Source organism: Trichomycterus rosablanca, chromosome 7 (assembly GCF_030014385.1).
Source record: "Trichomycterus rosablanca isolate fTriRos1 chromosome 7, fTriRos1.hap1, whole genome shotgun sequence".
Classification (NCBI taxonomy): Eukaryota; Metazoa; Chordata; class Actinopteri; order Siluriformes; family Trichomycteridae; genus Trichomycterus; species Trichomycterus rosablanca.
In genome coordinates this window covers 3,002,501-3,019,272 of record NC_085994.1, presented here as the reverse complement: position 1 = coordinate 3,019,272, position 16,772 = coordinate 3,002,501, and the positions used below count along the sequence as shown (strand labels likewise).

At 39.2% G+C, this 16,772-nt stretch overlaps 1 protein-coding gene across 1 annotated transcript in view; it reads left to right on the top strand.

Moving 5' to 3' along the window:
* The window catches only part of LOC134317973 (zinc finger protein GLIS1), a 136,750-nt gene that overhangs the window by 29,225 nt on the left and 90,753 nt on the right, over positions 1 to 16,772 (top strand). The window lies entirely within an intron of this gene.

The window sequence follows — 16,772 nt, the reverse complement described above, 5'->3', positions numbered from 1 at the left end:
GTTAAGGTACTGGTTCAAGCCCCACCATTACCAGGTTGCCACTGTTGGGCCCTTTAGCAAGGCCCTCAACCCTTAATTGCTCAGACTGTATACTGTAACTGTACTGTACGTCGCTTTGGATAAAAGCGTCTGCTAAATGTCTTAAATGTAAATGTGAATGCCCGTTCATGTAGGACAGTTGTATCCTAGTGGTTAAGGTACTGGACTAGTAATCAGAAGGTCGCTGGTTCATGCCCCACCACTACTAGGTTGCTGCTGTTGGGCCCTCGTGCAAGGCCCTCATTTCTTGATTGCTCAGACTGTATACTGTCACTGTACTGTGGATGAAGGCATCTATTTAATGCCGTAAATGTAAATGCCCGTTCATGTAGGGCAGTTGTAGCCTAGTGGTTAAGGTACTGGTTCAAGCCCCACCATTACCAGGTTGCTGCTGTTGGGCCCCTGAGCAAGGCCCTCAACCCTTAATTGCTCAGACTGTATGCTGTCACTGTACTGTGGATAAAGGTGTCTGTTTAATGCCGTAAATGTAAATGCCCGTTCTTGTAGGACAGTAGTAGCCTAGTGGTTAAGGTACTGGACTAGTAATCAGAAGGTTGCTGGTTCAAGCCCCACCACTACCAGGTTGCTGCTGTTGGGCCCTCGAGCAAGGCCCTCAACCCTTAATTGCTTAGACTGTATACTGTCGCTTTGGATAAAGGTGTCTGCTAAATGCCGAAAATGTAAATGTGTCCTTGTGGGTTTCCTCCTGGTAGTGTGTGTGAGTGTGGGTTTGATGAACTGGTGACCTGTCCGGGGTGTTTCCTGCATTGCGACCCGTACTTCAGACGAGCGACTGTTGTTCTAGCTGTTTCTGAAATAGGACGTCCAGCCAGCTCATGGTCCGGTGTCCAGATACTTTTGGCCGCATAGCGTACATGTTAAAAACAAGCGTGTGTAAACTTTTGACTGGAACTGCAGGTGAAATAAAGCCAGGAGGATTAACGTTGATGTGATCTGATGAATCACACGTTCGCAGTGGAGTCTCCTTTAATGTGTAAATGGTTTCACATGGACGGCGGGAGGAGAAGGTTTAAAGAAAAGCATGTTTGGAAATCATTTCTCAGAGAAATGTGACAGTAATGTCTATCCCGAGTCTGAGCGCCGCTCGCAGAAGTGCCGAGAATGCTGGGAAAGAGGAATTGGACGTGAAGACGGAGAGGAATGTGTGGAATGGGTGATGACTTCAGCTTTTTCACATTTCACATCACTTCTGCTGAATTATCGCTTACCGCAAATATCGACCCCTTACAGATGTGTTTTCCACCAGCCGCTGTGCGCCAAGCTTTCCGCTGGCGTAGGCGTGTGTGTGTGTGTGTGTGTGAGCACTCATCATGTTGCAGTAAATGAAGCATGACTGCTGGGATAGGTTTTCCTCTCCGTGTGTATCATTAATGTGAGAAATAAGACGTCTCATAAAGGCTGAATGAAATCCACTAAAAGCTTTAGCGCTGCTTTATTGCTCAGACGTGTTTCATTTCTTCACTCGCGGCTTAAACCTGATGAAAAATCTCACATGGGAGATGAAGAGCATTAAGGGTTCAGTTCAGCCAAAAACTAAATCTGCACCAATGTTTTACTATTCATCAGTGTGAGAGTGAGACAGTATGCATCAGGGTGTGAGGGTGACACAGTATGCATCAGGGTGTGAGAGTGAGACAGTATTCTATAATCAGGGTGTGAGAGTGAGACAGTGGGCATTAATCATTAATGATTAATGAATCAGGGTTTATGAATCAGGGTGTGAAAGTGAATCAGGATGAATGAATCAGGGTATTGAATCGGTGTGAGAGTGAATCAGGATGAATGAATCAGGGTGTGAGAGTGGATCAGGATCAATGAATCAGGATTAATGAATCGGGAATCATGAATCAGAATGTGAGAGTGAGTCAGGAATTATGAATCATGGTGTTAGAGTGAGTCAGGAATCATGAATCAGAGTGTGAGAGTGAATCAGGTTGTAAGAGTGAATCAGGAATCATGAATCAGGATGTGAGAGTGAATCAGGAATCATGAATCAGGATGTGAGAGTGAATCAGGAATCATGAATCAGGTCACTGCAGTGTTTACATTCTGTTCTGTGTTTCTGCTGGTCGTCTCTCTCTGATGTTCTCCTGGTTTCTGGATGTGAACCTTCAGTTTTTTTATGGATCAGAGTGGTGCCGTGTGTGAGTGACCTCATGCTTCATGGTTTGAATCTCTGTAATGAAGTCCAGACAGAACCAGGTGTCGACGTTCTTCACCTTCTGAGAGCTGCACCAAGTGCCAAAACATCAGGAGCGTCATGTATCTGGTGTATTTATGCTTTTCTCAGACTCTTCTCATCCAAACTAACTCACATTTGGAACCAAATACAATCCAAACGATTTCGTCTTAGGGGCCTTGCACGTAGGCCCAACTGTAAAAAACCTGGCAGCAGCAGCAGGGCTTGAACTAGCAACCTTCCGATTTCTAGTCCAATCATTACCTAATCCACTGAGCTACCATCTTTCTTTTTGGTATGTCGTCTTGGTATCGTGGGGGTACCATCATTTTTAGCTATCACGGCCTCCACTCTTCTGCACAGGCTTTCCACAAGATTCTGGAGTGTGTCTGTGGACATTTGTGTTTATTTTGCTTATACTCATATTGGTAGACTCCCAGTTCGTCCCAAACGTGTTCAGTTCCTTCACACCACCCTGTTATATACGGGGCACAGAGGCAAAGCACACCGTAACACACACACACACACACACACCCATTAACCTATAGGGCAATTCAGTGTCTCCAATTAACCTGACTGCATGCCTCTGTACTGTGGGAGGAAACCCACGCAGACACGGGGAGAACATGCAGACTCAGCACAGAAAGGACCAGGACCGCCCCACCTGGGAATCGAACACAGGACCTTTTTGCTGTGAGGCGACAGTGCTACCCACCGAGCCACCGTGCCCACTTGACAGGCTGTCATTGTAAATAAGAAGTTGCTCTTAATGTCTAGCTTGGTTAAATGAAGGTAATGGAGTTACAGTGGGCTAGATTGGGTGGAAAAAGGGGGGATACTAATAAAATAAAATAAAATAATAATCAATCTCAATAATATTGCTATAATATGTGGCTTTTAAATAGTTTTAAATGTTTGACCTTCAGTGACCTGAACTCATAAGTTGCACGATCGTTTAAAATACTTTAAGTTTGCCACACGATCGCCAACTTCCCATCTCCACTTTCACAACATGATTTAGATGATCGTGGTATGGTAGTGCAGCAGGTTTACGATGGTATAGAACATATGGATTTGGTTTATAACCCCCCCCCCCCCACACACACACACACAAAAGCATGTTTCTCATTTCACGTCACCACGTCTCTGCCGACTGAACATCCTGACTGAAGTTTTTATACTCCGCTCATGTGCACGTGTGGTTGACCGGTCGGTCGGTCGGTCAGTCCGGGCTCCGTCCTAATTGAGTCCATATATCTCAGCCGGCGCTCCAACGGTAAATGGACGCCTGGTTTCGGCGGATTAGCCGGTGTAGAAGATCTGATCGATTGACTGGGTCGTGAGTGATGACCGTTCAGCTTTCATCAGTGGCTTGTGTTACAAACAGCTTTATTAAATAATAACGGCGCACATTAGCCGTGTTAGCCAGCGAGTCCACGCTTCCACCAAAAATAACATTCGATTATTCAGGCAAACAGAATGCTCTGGTGATTAAAGCTTCAGTCGCTTGTTATTGTTAAATTATAGTTACGTTTTTTCCTCTTCTGAGCTCTTTAATACGTTTATTGTGTGTTTCCTGAAAACAGGTCAAAAATATACATACAGCATGTCTAATATGTCCTTAAATTTATTTATTTTTTATTTTATTTATCATTTTATCACTTATTTTATATTTTATTATTTATCTATTATTTTACTGTATTTTTGAATAAAAATATTAAATGCAAAATGCTATTTCAATGAAGAAAAATACCTTTATTAACATATTAGAAAACCAAGACGCCTAGGGATCTATTTATTACACCAACCCATCCCAGTTTTAATCGTTATTAATTAAATCCTTTATTATTGTTATTAGCAATATAATTATAATAATAATAATAATTAATATTATTAATAATAATTATTATTATTTTATTATAATTATTATTGTTATAATAATTATTATTATTATTTAATCTTTTACTATTAGCATTGGTATATAAATTATTATTTAACCCTTTCATTATTACTATTATTATTATTATTTTGAATTAATTATTAATGAAACCTTATTATTATTTATATTAATGATAATATTAATAATAATGTATTATTTTATTTTATTAATAATAAATAATAACAAGTATTTATTTATGTTATTATTATTTATTATACAATAATTGTTTATTTATTATTTATTATATAAAAATTATTATTGGTATTATAATATAAATAGTAATTATTATTAATTCTATTATTAGTATTGGTAATTAATTATTAATTAACTCGTTTATTATTATTATTAATTATAATATTATTATCATTATCATTGTTATTATTATTATAATTTATTATTATTATTTATTCTTTTATTATTAGTATTGGTTATTAATTAACCCTTTTAATTATTATTATTATTATTATTTTTACCACTATTAATAATAATAATAATAATAATAATGAACTATTTAATTTTTATTCATATTAAATAACAATAATTATTTATTTATTTTATTATTATTTATTATATAATAATTATTTATTTATTTTATCATACATTTTTTTAATAATTATTATTTACTTGTTATTATTAGTATTGGTAATTAATTAGTAATTAACTCTATTATTATTATTATTATTAAAATAAAAAATAAATAAAATATTATTCTTATTCTTATTATTGTTATTATATCAATAATAATAATAATAATAGTAATAATCAATAACTATTTTTCCATTTGTACACCAGTCATGGGCAATTAAAACACCTCTCTCTGTCTCTCTCTTGCTTCTGCTCCACCACCACTTTTGATCGAGGGGGCGAGGCTGTTGCACTCCCCCTCCAACACACACATGAGCTGATTGCTTCTTTTCACCTGCCAGCAGAATCTAAGTCTGACTGCACAGTAACAACCATGTTTCAGCAGATCAGAGTCTGTTTCTGCTTAACCAAAAACTCTTTTTAACAACTTATAATTAGTTATATTTTACAAAATGTGCAGTTTGAAGGCGTTTCATTAGTGAATGTGTCACGATGAAATAATAAAACTGCTTATAAAATAGAAGTGCTTTATTTCCGTTTCTGATTAAGCGTTTAGATCAGAGAAAGTCGGTACTCGGACTAATAAACTCGTCTGTAAGGAAGTGCTAAACAGAGCGGTCGGACTGAGCTGCGGTCAGCCGATGACGAACGGCTTCACTCGCTGTTCCTGACACATGAAGAGTTTGAGGAACGTCGTCATCCAGACTCGGCAGAGCTGCACATCGACATGCAGTAACCCCGCGAGCTCGTTTAAACCAACAGACGCCTTTCTCACACTTCTATTCCCAAATAAACATGGGTCCGTGCCCAGCGCCCCCGTGCCAGCCCCGGCTACGAGCCCCCTGAGCACCAGAGCATAAAAACGAGACCAATAAGTGCTAAATCATGAAGATACACTCACCGCTACACACACTTCTGCCAGCCAAAATACACTCGTTTAAACACCCACAAACATCCATCCATCCAGCCCTGTGTGCCCATGTTGACATTAGAGATGATGTAAAGCGGGCAGAATTCATAATTCACCCTCGTTTTCACTATAACAGATCTGTATTTTTTTATTTTGCTCCCTAAGGAAACAATAATTTGTGTATAAACTTGAAGCGATGAGGATATTAAGAGGAAAACAGGCTGTTTTATGGACCTGGAGACCTGGAGTGTGTTTTGGAAAATGCCAGCGTCAAAACGAAGAGTTTTATAGTTACTGCAAACACACGGAGCGCAGCCAGGTTACGCAAGCCGGCAGTCGAGGCCATACCCATGCACAGCTCCACGTCTGCGTCCTCGGTCCTGCCTGGGAAACAGAACGTCTTTATAAAAACATCATATCTTAATAAATCATTTATTATTATTTATCCGAATATGGATATATTATTTAGTAAGAGTCGTTTTATTATCACAAGTTTTCTCTTCAGTTCTTCTCTGCTGAAGCTCGGTTTGCATTATACAAGTACAGTCCTCATTCATGATTCCTCTCTTTTAGAAAAATGAGTTACTCAATACACAAGATTCATCAGCTCAAGTTTTAATGTGAAACACACTTATGGACGATTTAGTATCTCTAATTCATCTCACTTATGCCAAGTTCACACTACACGACTGGATCTCTTGTGATCTGGAGTATTTTAAGTGGGTGTGTATTTCACACTACACGACTGATCGGTGATAGGGGGTCACACACTACACCATCTATCACCAACTGGAATCACAGGCGAGCTTCTCTGCTCTCCCAAACTACGTTTTGTCACAAAAACAAACGTGAGAAGTGACGAGGGGTTTAATGATACCACGTCCAAAAATGCTGCTGATGTGCAGCGAAAGATCAAGCAGAAAAAATAAATGAATCTGAGTGGATTTGGCAACGCGACCAGCATGGATTGTTCTATAGTGAGTTGGAGGTTAATAAATATTTTTTGTAATGCAGTGTGGGTATAATGGTTTGTAGGGAACGATAACATCAGAAATACTGTAAAACTTGTGTGTGCTGATGTATTCTGATATAAATTATATTATGCCCCTGTCCCACCTTTTTACACTCCTCCCCTGCGTTTCCCATCACACCGCATCTTGCGTTCTCATTGGCTGTTCGACATTGCCAGTCGGGCAACTCGGATCCAGATATCTGGCAAGCTAGATAGCTCTCATCGGTTGCCGAGCACTTGGCTTGAGTTTAGACCCCCGAGCGAACGCCGAGCTGCTCCATTCAGTAAATGTCTTTGTACTGTTGGAGGAAACCGGAGCTCCCGGAGGAAACCCACACAGACACGGGGAGAACATGCAAACTCCACACAGAAAGGAATCGAACCCAGGGTCTTCCTGCTGTGAGGCGACAGTGCTACCCACCCAGCGTTGGATAAAAGACTCTGAAATGCTGTAAATGTAATAAGGTGTCGAATTTCTGCTGAGTCAGACACACGAGCTCGACGAGGATTTATTAAATGTCACCGGTTTCCTTCACTCTCAGATATCGAATGTTAGCAGTTATTAATGTGTGTGTGTGTGTGTGTGTGTGTGTGTGTGTGTGTGTGTGTGTGTTAAAACCAAACACAGACACACAGGGCTGTGATTTAAATAAAGCTTCCATGATCTGAATTTACAGTGCGCACCAGCGAGACTCCCCGCAGCCTCCCAGCGGGCGTCCTGCGTTTCATCCTGCACAGTCCTGCAGAGGAAGTGAACTACACACACTGCAATCAGAGCTTTATATCAGTATTATACTTTCACATCACACACACACACACACACACACACACACATGATGAACCCACACTAACCGTCTACTTTTTTTTTTAAACGCCAGCTCCCGTCCTTCCAGACAGAAATGGAAAGGTACTGCGTGTTGTCTTTTACTGCCTGTGCTCAAATACTCCAAGGAAACCAGACCCTCTGCAACCTTGACCAGGATAAATCAGCAGTAAAACTGTAAAACGGGTGGCACGGTGGCTCAGTGGGTAGCACTGTTGCCTCACAGCAAGAAGGTCCTGGGTTCGATTCCCAGGTGGAGCGGACCAGGTCCTTTCTGTGTAGAGTTTGCATGTTCTCCCCGTGTCTGTGTGGGTTTCCTCCCACAGTCCAAAGACGTGCAAGTGAGGTGAACTGATGATACAAAATTGTCCATGACTGTGTTTGATATTAAACTTGTGAACTGATGAATCTTGTGTAATGAGTAACTACTGTTCCTGTCATGAATGTAACCAAAGTTTCAAACATGACGTTAAAATCCTAATAAATAAATAAATACTCATTTTTCTAAAATTGAGGGATCATGAATGAGGACAACAGTACAAAGACGTGCAGTCAGGTTAACTGGAGCTACTGAATTCGCTGTAAGTGTGTGTTTGCCCTGTGATGGACTGGCAACCTGTCCGTGGTGGTTTTTAGTACAATAAGTCACGTTAAGCTTTGTTCGTACGACCTGAGTTGCTTTTACTGTGTCTCAGGGATGGGGACTCGCACACACAGCGACTTCAGACTCGACTCTGACTCGCAAAAAAATGACTCGTAAACAACAAAAGTCAGCAACATTAGTTACGTGTATAATTATATATTTATATGATCCGACATCATTCTGATCGTGTCGTTTTTTGCTCTCTAATAATAATAACGCTCCGGCCATTTTAACCCACAACACACGCAATGGGTAAATGTTCCAACCAGCTTCCGGTGTAGTGATGAAGCGTCGCTCCCTACTCCCTACACAGTTTGAAGTTCACTTCATTTTAACATTTTCGTTACCTTTGGATTGGAATCTCATTTAAAATGGTGGAATACCCTACGTAGTGCACTTCACAGTAACAGATAATGTGAATGGAACACTCCTACAGAATTGGCGCTAATGGTTGAAAGAACCGCTTTCTGAACCAATCAGAGCTTCTGATTGTAATTGTTAGTAAGAAATGCTGTTATTTGCATTTATTCAGTTTGCGTCACACAGATGACGTGGTAATGAAACGCTCGATCGGCTTTCTAACGACTTCCTGTTTTACTTCACGACCGGGAAAAGTTTGGAGGTTTTTAATTATAAGCACGTTTACAAAATAACGGATTCTATTCCTAATGGGACGCACGCTTATAAATGTAATAGCATCTGGAAGAACAGAAGCTAAGGTAAGCAGCGGTTATGATTTTTTTTGCTGTGTTTGGGATTTTGGCCGCTGTGCCGTGATTTATCGAGCGCTTTTGTTCTGTAATGAAAACAAAACGTATCAGTTGAAGCTTTTAACTGGAACCTTCTTGTTACAGAAATTACATTCATTTACACAATGAGGAGGAAAGTAAAGGCACGAAGTAAAACGGCTAAATACACTCGCTAATCTGTTGTTGTTTTTTTTCTGAATTTACAGATTATTTCTTTATTTCTACACTACATTTCCAATATACAGTATGTTTTGTGTAGAATATATTGACTCGTGACTTGACTCGGACTCTAGCCTAAAGACTCGTGACTTGACTCGGACTTTAGCCTAAAGACTCGTGACTTGACTCAGACTCGGGTATTTTGTGAACATCTCTGCTGTGTCGTATCAAACAGTTCGTCTCATTGGAGGAGCTTTGAAAAGGTCAGCAGCAAACTGAGTCAAAGTTCAAACAGGTAAGCGCAGAAGTGTGCATTGAATCATGGGTTCTAAGGACCCGGGTTTGATCCTTGTCTCTGGTCACTGTTTGTACGGAGATGTTACACGTCCACGTACCCACATGGGTCTCATTACAGCAGTCAGAGTCATTAAATGATCAGTTGACGTCCTGTCCAGTGCGTTTCCCTGTCCCAACCAGCCCGGGATCAAGCGTTTAGTTCAAATGAATGAATCAGTAAATGTAATTAGTATTTATTACTATTTTTGGGTGGTAAGGGGCGCACCGTGTGCCACCACAGCAAAGGAAAATGATGAAACGTGAAACATGAATAAATAATGGAATAAAAATATGAGCTTCCCGTCTTCGGTTGCGTTGTCAAAGCAAATCTGGCGTCTGTGCAAACATCGGTGTGCCCTCAAAGCGAACCGCGGGAGGTTGGAGTCATTTCTGATTCACTGCTGAGTGCTCGGTACTGACACCGGTCAGCGCTCGCCCCCCAAATCCAGCGCAGGACATCAAAGGCGTGTGGAAGGTTACAGAGAGTGCTCGGAACGATCCTCTCGTCCCGCTGATGTTTTCCTCGGCTGAAATAATCAGGAGAAGAAAGGAGGAAGTGAAACGTGAGTCAGCGCTGCGTTCCTCACACGTAAACATCTGGTTTTGTGTTGACTAATAACACCGGGCCGAACGGAGCGCCGCAGCCGCGCAGAGGAACCAGAATAATCATTTGCAAATGCTGCTCCGTTTAATTGCGACACAATTATGACCACTTCAATCCGACCCCTGTCAGCGCACGCTCACATCAACCGAATTCCCACAATCCACCGGAACTACACACGACACAGCTACGAAAACGGTTTAGACACACAGAGCCCGCAGGCTGCAGCTTTAATATAACGCTCAAAAGTATGTGGACACTTTAACTAATTATTGCTGTAAAGCGTTTCCAGAAATTTCGAAGCCGTGGAAGAGATGAAACTACGTATTAATGTCCAATAAGCTCAGGTCAGGTGTCCACATACTTTTAGACAAACTTGTATATAAAAATTAGATAGATCGACAGACAGACAGACAGACAGATATACACCGATCAGCCATAACATTAAAACCACCTCCTTGTTTCTTTTTTATCAGCTCCACTTACCATATAAAAGCGCTTTGTAGTTCTACAATTACTGACTGTAGTTCACCTGTTTCTTTACATGCTTTATTAGCCCCCTTTCACCCTGTTCTTTAATGGTCAGGACCCCCACAGGACCACCACAGAGCAGGTATTATTTAGGTGGTGGATCATTCTCAGCACTGCAGTGACACTGACATGGTGGTGGAGTGTTAGTGTGTGTTGTGCTGGTATGAGTGGATCAGACACAGCAGCGCTGCTGGAGTTTTTAAACACCTCACTGTCACTGCTGGACTGAGAATAGTCCAACCAAAAATACCCAGCCAACAGCGCCCCGTGGGCAGCGTCCTGTGACCACTGATGAAGGTCTAGAAGATGACCGACTCAAACAGCAGCAATAGATGAGCGATCGTCTCTGACTTTACATCTACAAGGTGGACCGACTAGGTAGTGTCTAATAGAGTGGACAGTGAGTGGACACGGTATTTAAAAACTCCAGCAGCGCTGCTGTGTCTGATCCACTCATACAAGCACAACACACACTAACACACCACCACCATGTCAGTGTCACTGCAGTGCTGAGAATCATCCACCACCTAAATAATACCTGCTCTGTAGTGGTATTGAAGAACAGGGTGAAAGGGGGTAACAAAGCATGTAGAGAAACAGATGGACTACAGTCAGTAATTGTAGAACTACAAAGTGCTCCTATATGGTAAGTGGAGCTGATAAAATGGACAGTGAGTGTAGAAACAAGGAGGTGGTTTTAATGTTATGGCTGATCGGTAGATAGATAGATTGTGACAGTATACAGTCTAAGCAATTGAGTGTAAAGGGCCTTGATCAAGGGCCCAACAGTGGCAACCTGGCAGTGGTGAGGCTTGAACCTGCAACCTTTTGATTACTGGACCAGTACCTTAACCACCAGGCTACAGCTGCCCTCAACACTTCAAGCAGTTTAGGGTTAAGAGCCTTGCTTAGGAGCCCAACAGGTTCAGCTCAGAGGTGGTGGGGCTTGAACCAGCGACCTTCTGGATCAGTAATCCAGTATCTTCACTGCATGTTCACATCTGAATGCTGGAAAATGAACAAATGTATTTTTGGTTAAAGCGAGTCTAAAAGTCCTGGTACAAACCCAGTAGAGCTGCTCAGTGAGACCTGAATCCTGCAGATCTTGTTCTGTTATTGGCGGTGACAAGTTTTTCACACTGCTGTACCATGTTGAGAAATTAAACAAGGCAGTTCCACTTTCAGTAAAAAAACTAAAGCAGATCATGTTGAGCTGAACACACACACACACACACACACACACACAGCAGTAAGCACACGTCGTGTTCAGTGTATTTAACATGGCACGCCGTCAGCCGTCACACGATAGGAATGCTGGAAATAAAAATATCATCATGGACGGCTGTAAGGAATGGGCTTTTAGCGCCTTGGATGTCGGACAGGCCGTCCTTTCAGCGCTGGTTCCGCGGACGCCGTTCCCGCCGCAGGATTAAGAGCGTGTGAGTGCGCCGGGGTTCGATCCCAGATCTGATGCAGAGGTCTGAATGGGAAGTGATGTTTGGCTAATAGCGCTCAGTGCTGGAGTGTTTGGATGCGGTTTGGGCAGGAAGTTAGAAGACTGAGGCTTTTTGTTTCACGGGACCTGAGTTCTGCTCGGCGCCACTCGTTCCGTCAGTCCGGGTTTATACTGCTCTTATTTTCTAGAGTCCACGTTAATGAAGACGCTTTTGGAACTTGTTTACGTAAAGCAAGATTTACACACACTTGTAGGAGCCGTTTGTCGTGGCAGGTGGAATTTTTGTGATTTTTTATGTTTACAAACAAAAATATACACACAGCAAATAAGATGATTAATTTTGGGGTGTTGGGGGCTGTATAAATATCATGACCTGGTGCCACAGTCTCTTAATTTCTCATTATTAGGGCCCAATTAAATGTGCTGAATTAAAAAAAAATCACAGATTTTACAGATTTTTAAAGAAAAGAGCCACATTTCACGTCAGTCAATAAATGAATGATAGAATCAATAGAAGCAACGATACAAAGCACAGCTCCCTTAATAGTTGAATGTAAACCCAGAACAACCTAGAACGGTGTGACACTTGAGGTTCTATTTGTTTGTAATAATTGATCCACAGAATCAATTTCAGCATTAATTACAATTTATTACATTTATTAAAAAACAGCACATTATTATACGTCTGAGAGAGTAATAAAGTATTTTTTAACTAAAAGAACCAACAGAACAAGAAATGTGACAAAAAGACTGTATGAAGACTGTATGATTCAGAAGCAAACGTCAGTATTAGTTTTTTTTCAGCATTATGGTTCAATTTTGACTTCTCTCACCAAACCATCTTTCTTTCTTTCTTTCTTTTATTTACTATGTATTTATTTAATTCTTTTATTTATTTATTTATTTTTCTTTTATTTATTCATACCTTTTTTCTTTTATTTTTTATTCCATTCTTTCTTTCTTTCTTTTTTCATTCTTTTATTTACTATGTATGTATTTAATTCTTTTATTTATTCATTCATTTCTTACTTTTACTTATTTATTAATTTCTTTCTTTTATTTATTTATTTCTACAATTTTTTCATTTTTTAATTCCATTCTTTTTTTTCTTCTTCATTCTTTTATTTACTATATATATTTAATATATTAAATATATATATATATATATATTAATATATATTGCTCAAGGTTGGGTCCTTGAGCAAGGCCCTTAACCCTGTCTGCTCCAGGGGCGCCGTAAGTTGGCTGACCCTGCGCTCTGACCCCAGCTTCCAACACCAGCTGGGATATGCGAAGAAAGAATTTCATTGTACTGTACATCTGTATATGTATATATGACAAATAAAGGATATCTTTCTCTTTCTTAATATATTTAAGTATTTTATTTATTTATTTATTTATTTTATTTATTTATTCATTTCTTTTATTTTTTTATTTTTTTATACAATTCTTTAACTTTTTATTGTATTACATTCTTTTTTCTGTCTTTTGCATTCTTTTATTTACTATGTATTTATTTAATTTTTCTTTCTTTTATTTATACCTTTCTTTTCTATTTTCTTCCATTCTTTCTTTTTTATTTTTTATTTACTATGTATTTCTTTCTTTCTTTCTTTCTTTCTTTCTTTCTTTCTTTCTTTCTTTCTTTCTTTCTTTCTTTCTTTCTTTCTTTCTTTCTTTCTCTCTATTATTTATTCATTCCTTTCTTTCTATCTTTCTTTTTCTTTCATTCTTTTTTTTACTATGTATTTCTTTCTTTCTTTTTTTCTATACTACCCTAGTCGTGTTTTTAGCTGCTTTACACTTCGACATCTTGGACATTTGGACTAAGCGATTGCTAACTGAATTGCTGTAGGATTGCTAGGACGCCTCATAGTGCAGATTACATTTACATTTACATTTTCAGCATTAAGCAGACGCTTTTATCCAAAGCGACTTACAATTATGACTGAACACAATTTTGAGCAATTGAGGGTTAAGGGCCTTGCTCAGGGGCCCAACAGTGGCACAGTGGTGGGGCTCGAACCAGCAACCTTCTGATTACTAGTCCAGTACCTTAACCACTGAGCTATCACTGCCCCTGATTAACCAGTAAACCAGTAAACGTGAGAGACTTGAACGCTACGAGAATGAAAAACGTTAAATCACTAAACACAAACATTAAAGTGTGAATTTCACAGCAAATTGAACATTAAATTACACAGGAGACGTCCTTACTCATCAGTGATCGTTACTGACTACAAGCTTTGCTGCATTGCAGTTTACTGTTTGTCCTCAGGCTTCTTAATGTCTCGTTCATTGTTCCTCTAATTGTGTTCATCCAGCTTGTTGTTGGCCGTCCTCTTCCTTGGTTCTTCTCATGATGTCCCCATAATAACAGAGCTTCAGTTTGGTTATCTGGGGTCGATCTGGGCGAGAAGTCGTTTGTTTATTCATTTGTTTCTTTGCTCTCCAAGATTCTCTGAAAAGTCTTTCTGAACAGAAGTAAAAAGATCAACTTCAAATCTGGAACTGCAACATTTAAAATTTCTGGTGTCTGAATACTTCTTTTCGATTAACAATTTTCTTTACGCTTATAAATACAGTACATAGTTTGAGTATAAGTGAAGATGTATATGTGTCAGTGTAACTTACTGTAAGTTTATCATTTAAGGTAAATATATGAAGTTATGGATGTCGTTCATGATTTTTTATTATTTAGATTTAATTATTTGGTCACATAAAGTGTGTCTCTAACATGTGCATGTAAACTTCTGACCTGAGCTGTACGTTACTCAGAACATCAGTAGTTCACATCCACCCACGACTCCTGGAGCAGACTGGATGGCTCCTCAAGTGATGGGTGATCACCAGCAGGTGGTGGCAGTGCCCACTCCAACCCACTAATTACTACTGAGTGTGTTATAGTGCTACTGAAAGATGGGCTTTGTGTGTGTGTGTGTATGTACACATGTATGTACATGTGTTTTGTGTATGTTTGTGTCTGTGTGTACAAGCATTGTGTGTGTGTGTTTGTGTGTAGGTGTGACTGTGTGTGTGTACATGCTTTATGTAATACTACTGGAAGATGGGATTTGTGTGTGTGTGTGTGTGTGTGTGTGTGTGAGTGCTTGTGTGTGCGAGTGCTTGTGTGTGCGAGTGCTTGTGTGTGGGCATGTGTATGTACACGTGTTATGTGTAGGTGTGTATGTTTCTGTGTGGGGGGGATTTTGTGCTTGTATGTGGGCATGTGTATGTACATGTATTGTAGGTGTGTGTGTGTATGTATGTGTGTGTACGAGCATTGTGTGTGTAGGTGTGTGTTATAATGCTACTAAAAGACAGGCTTTGTGTGTGTGTGTGTGTGTGTGTGTGTGTGCGATAGTTTGAGTGTGAGCATGTGTATGTACATGTGTTTGTGTGTAGATGTGTGTCTGTGTGTGTATGAGCATTGTGTGTGTAGTTGTGTGTTGGTGTGTAGGTGTGGCTGTGTGTGTACATGCATTTTGTTGGTGTGTGTGTGTCTGAGTGTGTGTTATAATGATACTGAAAGACGGGCTTTTTGTGTGTGTGTGTGTGTGTGTATGTGCGATAGTTTGAGTGTGAGCATGTGTATGTACATGTGTTTGTGTGTAGATGTGTTTGTGTGTATGTCTGTGTGTGTGTATGAGCATTGTGTGTGTAGGTGTGTGTTTGTGTATAGGTGTGACTGTGTGTACATGCATTTTGTAGGTGTGTGTGTCTAAGTGTGTGTGTGTGTGTGTGTGTCTAAGTGTGTGTGTGCTACTGAAAGACGGGCTTCGTGTGTACATGCATTTTGTGTGTGTGTGTGTGTGTGTGTGAGTGCTTGTGTGTGCGAGTGCTTGTGTGTGGGCATGTGTATGTACACGTGTCATGTGTAGATGTGTTCTTGTGTATGCTTGTGTCTGTGTGTACATGCATTTTGTGTGTAGGTGTGTTTGAGTGTAGTTGTGTGAGTGTATGTGTGTTTGTTCTTGCACAGCTGTCTATACACTAATGGATACATAAAGCTTGCTTGGCTGTGGACACTGATACTTGTGTTTCAGTTTCTAATTCATGATATTTAATGGTGAGCTAGCTGTGTTATTATTGTTTTCATGTTCAGGTCTTTACGTAAGATTCACATAACAGCTTCATAACAGCTTACAGTTACACAAGTACTACAATACATATACGTCTGAGAGAGTAATAAAGTCTTTTTTTTACTAAAAGAACCAACAAAACAAGAAATCTGTCGAAAAGACTGTATGAAGACTGTGATTGATTCAGAAGCAAACGTCAGTATTAGGGGTTTTGTTCAGCATTGTGGTTCAATTTTGACTTCTCTCACCAAACATCTTTCTTTCTTTCTTTCTTTCTTTCTTTCTTTCTTTCTTTCTTTCTTTCTTTCTTTCTTTCTTTCTTTCTTTCTTTCCTTATTCAATTTTTAGTTTTTTCTTTTATTTATTCCCTGCTTTCTTTCATTGTTTAATTATTTCTTTATTTATTCCATTATTTGTCTTTCTTTCTTTTATTTATTGTCCATTATGTTTTATTTATATTTTATATTAAATTCTTTCTTATTTTTATTTATTTATTTATTCCATTTTTTGTTATTTATTTATTTATTTATTTATTTATTTATTTATTTATTTATTTATTTATTTATTAAATTCTTTCTTTCTTTTATTTATTTATTAAATTCTTTATTTATTAAATTCTTTCTCTCTTATTTATTTATTTAATTTTTTTATTTATTAAATTCTTTCTTTCTTTTTTTTAATAATAATTTTTTTCTTTCTTTTCATTT